At 34.7% G+C, this 8856-nt stretch overlaps 1 long non-coding RNA gene and 1 other non-coding gene across 2 annotated transcripts; one reads left to right on the top strand and one right to left on the bottom strand.

The window, feature by feature from the left end:
- The first annotated feature begins 1790 nt into the window (after window positions 1-1790).
- On the top strand, window positions 1791-1897 carry LOC145117854 (small nucleolar RNA R71). The gene has a single exon (XR_013712848.1). It is a non-coding gene; the product is annotated as a small nucleolar RNA R71 (small nucleolar RNA).
- A 1938-nt stretch (window positions 1898-3835) lies between these two features.
- On the bottom strand, window positions 3836-8650 carry LOC145115388 (uncharacterized). Its single transcript, XR_013711540.1, has 3 exons — window positions 8298-8650; window positions 6843-6889; window positions 3836-4095 (listed from the first exon to the last, which is right to left on the bottom strand). It is a non-coding gene; the product is annotated as an uncharacterized LOC145115388 (long non-coding RNA).
- Window positions 8651-8856: the final 206 nt, after the last annotated feature.

Raw genomic sequence — 8856 nt, 5'->3', positions numbered from 1 at the left:
GAGAGGAGAGGGAGTATGCAAAATCTCGGCCTTAGGGTTTCTTCAAAAGAAAGAGTGACCAAAAACATGAACCAGGAGGCTCCTTATATAGCTGAGGGATTTAGGGTTTAAGGGAAACCCTAGTTATCCTTTGCTTAGGGCCTAAGCAAACCCAAGGGCCTTATCCAAGCCCCTATGGACGAAATTATTAGGGTTTCCCCTAAAGATTTCGTCCACCCTCTTCCAAGGGGGTTCTAGAGCCTTCCACTCAACTATTAGATAATTGCAAACTAGTCCCTGCACCTTATAATTAATTCTTTTAACCCCAAAATCAATTCTGATTAATTTATGGCTAACAATTAATTAAACATAATGATTTCTAATTAATATATTAATCCATTAACATATTAATAAATCATTTATATATATATTAATTTATTAATCTTATAAATTAATATCTCTCCTTTCATAATTTCTTTGTCCAGTTGCTAGGTTGAGGGCAACCCAAAAGGACTGTGCTGCTATCAATTCAAGTACATACCAATTATAGTTATGGGCTTAGACACCTAATCCAACACTTTTTAGGTATCTCTCCCAATACAACCCTTGAGCTTTGTTCACTTAGAATGACCTTGGAATTCTTCCTTAATTCTTGACTAGTGTCTATCAAGTCTTGGAGGAACTTCGCGTATTCTGGAATTTTCGAAAGCGAATCAATGAAAGGAGTATTAATAGGGATACCCTTTATTTGTTGAATAAACTCCATATGTTCCCTTTCCAGTGGGCTAAGATATGCTCGAGACGGGAATGAGAAAGACGGTTTATAAGCTGGAACAGATACGATTTTATTCTGTTCACACCGAGCCCACGTCGTGAGCATATCGAGCTCACGACGTGAATCTGGCGTTTCAGCAGCTTCTTCGTTTTTGAGCTTGGATTTCTTTGGCTTCGGTTCAGATGGCTTTGGCTCCACTTCTAATGCTTCCAGGAACTCATAAATCGCCTCTTCTTCAGTATCAATGGCCATGACGTGAGATTGGGTCTTCTTTTCATGAATTTGTGGAAACAATCTCTCATTCACCAAAGTTGTAAGTTGGCCAAGTTGGGTTTCAAGGTTATGGATGGAGGGTTGTTGATTCTTCAATGATGCTTGCTGGTCTATCATCATGGCCTGATGATTCTTCATCAAAATTTGTTGTTCCTTCATCATTGTCCTTTGATCTTGAAGTGCTGCATCAGCATCAAGTCTTTTACCATAAACTTCCATGAAACGAACTAACATGGACTCCAAATCAGTTTTCTTCTCAGCTGGTGGCTGCTCCTTTTGATAGAAACCCCGGCTAGTCTGCCTGAATTTCTCATCCTTCTGTTTCTTGTACTCGTCATATGGCAGCTACTCCTTTTTTGGTTTCCTTCAATCTTCATCATACTTGTCCCCACTTGAATAACAAACTTGAGCTTTTTTATCTCCAAAATCATCCAAATTACAATCTTCTGTCAAATGTGGGCCACTACACCTTTCGCAACCAACTCGAATCGTATGAATTGATTGGTCCATTTGGGACAATCTCCTATCCATGTTATTAAGCATTGCCATCACAGCAGCCATCTCTTCAGTTTGTGTACCTCCACTGCCTTTTATTCCATCACGCCCTAGGTTGTGATACTCACGAGAGTGCTTTGAAAATTCTTCAATTAGCTCCTTGGCCTGATTTGGGTTCTTCTTCGTTAGTGGTCCTTGTGAATCAAGGAGATGTCTAGTCATGACATTCACCCCATCATAGAATATCAACATCTCTTGCTGAATATTGAGGTCATGTTGAGTACAATTCCTTAACAACTCCTTGTAGCGCTCCCATGCCTCGTATAATGACTCCCCCGGATTTTGCTCAAAGTTGGCAATCGCCTTCTTGAGTTTAGAGATTTTGGAGGGTGGGCAAAACTGATCCAGAAATTTCTCACGCAATTGGGCCCATGTGGTGATTGTACTAGATGGAAGTGCCTTCAACCAGTCTTTTGCAGCTCCCTTGAAAGTGACTGGTAGCATCCTTAGCAAAGCTGTCTCCCTTGGGATATTAGGAGTATAAAAATAATCCGCAATATCATTGACCTCGTCTAAATGTTTGAAAGCATCCTCATGATCCTTCCCATAGAATGGAATATCCTTAAGTGCAGTAAGGATATGTCCCTTCAACTCGAATGTGGCATTGGCAGGAATCGTAGGATGTACTAAACCCGACTCCACATCATCTCGAATGCGCTTCTTGTAGTCCCCCATGGCCATCTCATCAATGTTCGCCATTTCGTTCTCCGGCTCGTTCTCGGGTTCACTCGTATAAAGTCCAAATTCTGTTTCTGATTCGTACTCGGACTCGTGTGGATTAGGAAATTGATCGAAGACTTCAAACTTGCTCTTTGAGGCTGAACTCGATTCTCCCGTTTTCTTTCCTGACTTCCTTGAAAAGGCTGATTTCAGTTCTTGTAAAGGCGACTTCTTATTATTCTTTTTGTGCAGCATAGACTCCGTATCTTCAAGCGGTGGCACAAAAGGTGTGTTGGATCCTCTGGTCATCAACTCCTGCAAAACAGACAAAATAAAAACGTAAAACTGAACAAAAACCAAATAAAATTTTCCTACAGACTAGCCACCACGACGTGGTAAAGTATACCACCTCGTGTTGTCGCAGAAAAGAAAAACGAAAAAAAAAAACAAGAAAATAATGAACTCACGTCGTGAACTTAAGGTTCACGTCGTGAGCCTAGTACTAAAAAAAAACTAATTTGAAAAATAACTTTTTGCAGATTTTACCCCATAAAAAGGATCGATCAACAAAAAGCAAACAAATCAAATAAGCCGATCCCCGGCAACGGCTCCAAAAATTTGATGCGTGTAAATAGCTACACCTAATTTTATTATTTATAACATAACTACCTTAACTAACTAATTGCACCTAGGCAGTGTACCTAGTTAAAATTATAGAATAGTTGGGTAAGTCGGGTGTCGATCTCAGGGAACGGTTTTGACTAATTAATTTATCTACTATTAAATTAACCTAATTTTAGAGCAAAGAGGGGGTTTTATCTGATTTTGCAGGACCAGACGAACTTAAATCACAAAATTCAATCAATTAACTAAAAACACTCCTGTCTAGTTTGAATCCACTTCTTTATTAATGTTTAGCTAATAATTATGGATTATCAAAGTTGGTCACCAATTATTATGTAATTAGCAATTCAAGTCCAAATTTACTAATCTTTTTACCAATTCATGAACTACCTTGTATGGTCACACATAAGCAAAACACAGATAAGTTATTAATTATAGGTGAGCTATGTAAGATTTATCTAAGCAAACACAATTATGGTCATAAATTATGTCCTCTAGCACAGCTAAATCAGTTACTTTTGTCACTTATCTAAGATTTTGGTCGATCCTAGCTCTAGCAATTCAATGTTCACTAAATCACTAGGTTTCAAGTTTATGTAATTTAATGGTTACTAAGCTACACAGAACATGAATTTAAGCAACTAAGAAACTAAAATAACATGCTAGGTAATGATAATCAAACACAAGCGATTTACCAACTAATCAAATTCAATAGTCATTAAGCTAAAACATAATTCAGAAGCTTCATCTAGCTAGACAAGAGCTGCTAGATTCAGCTACTCATAGTAACAAGTAAGCAAAAACAAATCAAATTATCAAACATGTTCTCAAACTAATTAACTAATTATGAACCTTTACTCATTTTGATGTTGAAAGCCTTTTCCAGAACTCTTCTTCTGCTCAAAATCGTCTTCAGGTAACCTTCCAATCAGCCAAAAAAAACTCTCCAAGTCGTAATGGGCAAGGGAATTTATAGTTTTCTGATTTCCCGAGTTCACGTCGTGAACCATAAGGATTCACGTCGTGAATGCGATCTTTTCGTATTCGACAAGGACTCTTCCACCCGGATGAAAATCTTCTGGAACAATCGATTCACGTCGTGAGCATCAAGTTTCTCACGTCGTGAGCACGTCTCTTTGGTGGAATTTTTTATCCTTCTTCCCTTCGAGCCTCCAAAGTTCCAAATATTGTCAATTATGGTCCCTTACTTCGAAAATGCCTTACTTTGGCTGCAAATTACAATTTATCCTTATAAGTATCATAATTCTATGCAAATAACCAAAAATATTAATAAAAATGTAAATAAATATTGCCTAAAAATGTGTATAAATATGGCAATATCAAAATACCCCACACTTGTTCTTTGCTTGCCCTCAAGCAAATCTAATTATTAAATCAAACCTTCATCACCAATATCACATAGAATGATCCAACTCAAGCTCAACCATTATGCTAAGACCTCAACGCATGCATTTGTGTCTAAAATTTTTCCTAAGTAACCCCCCTCAATTATAAAGACTCACAATCCTCATAAACACTCGCCCACTTCTTTTGAACAACACTCATTTTATGCAACCCTCTGAATCCATCCTCAGAAAGCTTTCTAACCTCAAGGTATTTTTGTAAAGCCACCCAAGCATACATAAACTAGAGAATTACAACTTTTAGAAGATACCACAACTTGGAGCTCTTCTTCTTTTCTTTGATATTTGATCTTTGATTTCTTTGAATTCACCACCTTTTTGTGTAACTTTCGTATCTTCAACTTTTGAGACTTCAGAATTTTTGATCTTTGATCTTCATACTTTGATACTTTTATGCTCCAAAATTCTTCAATTTCTTTACTTTTGGTAATTTTTCTCTTTTTTTTACATGTACTCACTTTTTTTTATATATATATCACTCAAAAACCTACATGCTTAAGCATGAGCGCTTTACTTCAACCCTTATTGGTTAAGGTATTAGTCTACGTGCAATGACTACCTAAGCTTTCCAGGATACATTTCAGGTTTAGACTGCTAAATATAATGCATCCCTCAAACTAAGCGAGGTTGTGTTTTTGTCCCATGATTTCACTAGAATAAAGGAGGCCACAAATGCACTATAACGTATATTGGCCCAACTAAACATTTGAGCTCTTATCAGATCATCCTAATGTAATACTAGCAACTTAAGTTTAGATTATTATTACTAGAACTAATTAGATTATTATTTCAAACCTATGAAAATTTTAAAATTTCCTATAATTTCTAACAATTTACTTTTTCGACCCCCTACCCCACACTTATTACATAATGGCTGAGCTCTTATCAGATCACTCTTAGTTCTTTTAATTGATAAACTACCATGTGCCCAAGCTATGAACATCGTTAAGATAATCATGCAACATGCGGTCCAATCTAGGGTAAGTTGTTTCTTTTGTAATTTGAATGATATTTTTGTCAAATATAGTGTTATAATATTATTATTTTTTTTCTATCAGCCGGATCTATTTAAGAATTTGAAACCGATTCCAAAGAAACAACCGACGAGGTAAAGATCTTGCTTCTGTGTTTATTGTTTTGCAATTTTCGTTTACACTTGTTAGTTGTCCTGCAGGTTCAAGCGTGGCTACAAGAAAGAAAAATTCATTGTGTGAGGAGGTACAAATTTAAACTGTAGGTAACACTGGATGATACACTTAATGTGAATGACTTCAAATATTATAGGAAGAGACTCGGAAGCAGGAACATGGTGGTTTGAGTTGGTTATGAGAGTGACTACTATGTTTTATTGGTTTGAATTGGTTATGAGAATGACTATTTTGTTTTATTGTGTAGAGTTGGTTATGAATGACAAATTGGTTTGAGTAACTTTTGTTTTATTTTGTATATGTGTAGTTTTGCTCTGTTTTGCTTAAACCACAAAAAAAAAATAGAGCACAACTACAAATATACAAAATAAAACAAAGCAGTCACTCAACCAATTTGTCATTCTCATAACCAATTCAAACCAATAAAACAAAGTAGTCACTTTCATAACCAACTCAAACCAATAAAACAAAGTAGTCATTCTCATAACCAACTCAAACCACCCTCTTCCTGCTTTCGAGTCTCTACCTATATATTTGAAGTCATTCACATTAAGTCTATCATCCATTGTTGCCCACAGTTTAAATTTGGACTTCTTCACACAACAAACATTTTTCTTTGTTGTAGCCACGCTTGAACCTGCAAGACAACTAACAAGTGTAAACGATAATTGCAAAACAATAAACCCAGAAGCAAGATCTTTACCTCATATGTTGTTTCTTTGGAATCGGTTTCAAATTCTTAAGTAGATCCAGCTAAGATAACAAAATAATAATATTAGAACATTATATTTGACAAAAATATCATTCAAATTACAAAAGAAACAATTTACCTCTAGATTGGACCGCATGTTGCATGATTATCTTAACCATGTTTATAGCTTGGGCACATGGTAGTGTTTTCTAGACTTATTTTAAAATCATTTTTGAAATTTGCGGATTTGAGTCTGAATTATGAATATCGTTATGTAAGAACCGAATCAAATAAACAATTAAATTAAATTTCATACTAATGATTACAAGATAGGACCAATGTTATGAATATCACAATGTAATAAGTGAATCAATTAAACAAATAAATTAAATTACATACTAATGATTACAAGATAGGACCAATGTTGAGAGACTAGGACTCTCCTAGAACTCATGCTCTCAAGAAATCATTTATGAAAATCGATGCCTTTTAACCGACTCTCTCACTAGTCACTACTACTTAAGAACCTGATGTAACTAATAGCAAGGAAAAAGACATGATTACCTACCAAGAAGGGAGCTTTTAACATGCCATTAAATACTTATTAAAAAAAGGCCTACAAACGTAACAGTTGAAAGAAAAGAAAACCATGGGAACTATATTTTTTTTTTGTAAACAGAGAATATTTGTAAATAAAGAAAATTTGGACAAACCTGTTACGAAAGATATTAAGACTTGAATCGTCTATCTCTCTCTCTACCTGCAAAAAAAAGTCAACAAAATTAATAAAGTCTTAGCATTGTCACTTTTACCACTTGTGTTGATGCAGATTGTTGTATACCCTTCAAAAGAAATGTTAATAATTTGGGTTTATTTTTATTTTTATTTTTTTCCCTGGCATATCGAATTTTTCGATGTTGGATATATAACCGATAACCGATCCGAGTTACAACTTGGGTATTCGGGTCTCGGTCTCGGGTCAGATATGTTTTAGAACAATGAAGTCGTTTACAACAATGTACTTTCATTTGATTTATTAGAAATCAATAGCATGTACAAACAGGGGTCGTTTTACCATTTATTGCAATGTAGTTCTATTTTATTTTCAGAATTTTGTTAAAAATGATTGTCATTCCACAAGGGGGGTTGTTTTTTCCATTTACAAGAGTGTAGTTCTATGTTTTTTTAATGTTTTTTACATTGCTGGATAGCAGATTCCTAATTATAACATTGTACTTTTGAAGTGCGTTGGTATTTAGGTGTGTTCGATGATGTTATTTCTTGATTTAACTTACACACCAACTCATCTAAATTATATTAATTTGTTAACCGTGTAACATGAAATGGTAGTTTTAATAGCAATGTACTTGAAAGAAATGATATTGTAAAATTTTAATGTCTATTATTACCAAGTTAGGTCCAAGTCTCATGTAAGCTTTATAAATAATTTTTTTTTTCTGAAATTGCAGGTTTAAAGTGGTGTGCTTTTAAGCAAAATATATTTTTTTGGTTTTTTGATGTCTATTGTTAGCAGGTCAGGCGTGATGCCAACTTTTTTCAATTTTATTTTTCTAAGATGACAATTTTAATAGGATTGTACTTTCAAAAAAAATGTTTTTTTTAAAAAAAATATATTTTTCATGAATTGTTGTCCATTTGCCTGAGACTTTGATGTAAAAGTTTTGTTAAAATTATTTCATTAAGGTTAAAGATATAAATCTGTTTCATGAAATGGAAGTGTGCTTATGTTTTGGATTGTTAAGAGGCCTGTAGGTTTTTATGTATAATAACATCCTACTTTAATTACAATTTTGCAAAAATTGAGTGTCATGTTGTCAGGTTTCTATGTTCATAAGGTATGATGCATTTGTTATGTACATACGACATCAATACTTTTATCAATAATTCGACCTTTTTTTTTTCATATATGTTCTTAAAACTCCAAATTGTTAGTAGTTAGATACATCTTCCATTTTCACAGGTTTATATGTTGGTGCATATTGCTTAAATTTAGTCAGTTTCAAGAATATGGTAGCATCAAAGTGGTTTCAAATTTGGATTTTTTTAGTATCTCAAAGTAAGAGAAGTTAACCTAGTAATAGCAATATGTTAAAACATTGGTACCAAAATAATAATAATAATAATAAAATAAATTACATTTTTTTTACCTTAACATTATTCTCTAGCACTGTCACCATATGCTTCTCCGGCGTGCCTAAAATTTATGCACTACTTGTGATAGCAATAGACAAACTCTTTAACGATACGTTGCCTGAATTTCCTGTCTCGCTTTCAAGGTTACTTAAATAACGATGATCGGTAGTTTGAGGCTTTTTAGAAGAGGAAGCTAGTTCAGCCCAGCTGGGTTTCGGTGGGGGTGGGGGTAGGGATGAGGATGAGCCTCCCTCTTCCTCTTCGTTCACGAAAGAGCGGTAGAGCGGAGAATCATAGACATTGTAGATCATTGTCTTGTAAACCCTAACCCTAGGATCGCTCTTCTCCTCTACAATCTTCTTTTTCCTTAGCCCTTAAAACATTCGACGTTAAGGCCATTACCTACCCATTGTGCTTCAATGACCGTACATTATGGTGGGCCGGGCCAGCTTTATTATTTGAATAATATAACTAGGTTACAAACATTTTTAAAATTTAATAAGTGTAAAAACAAGTTTTTCTTTTATAAACTTACATATGTGCAACCGTATAATTGTTAATTTAAATTAGTTA

This window comes from Lactuca virosa, chromosome 5, assembly GCF_052849685.1.
Source record: "Lactuca virosa cultivar CGN04683 chromosome 5, Lactuca_virosa_CGN04683_v6, whole genome shotgun sequence".
Taxonomy (NCBI): Eukaryota; Viridiplantae; Streptophyta; class Magnoliopsida; order Asterales; family Asteraceae; genus Lactuca; species Lactuca virosa.
Note: the sequence above shows the minus strand (reverse complement) of the source record. Positions and strands in the feature narration are given on the sequence as shown.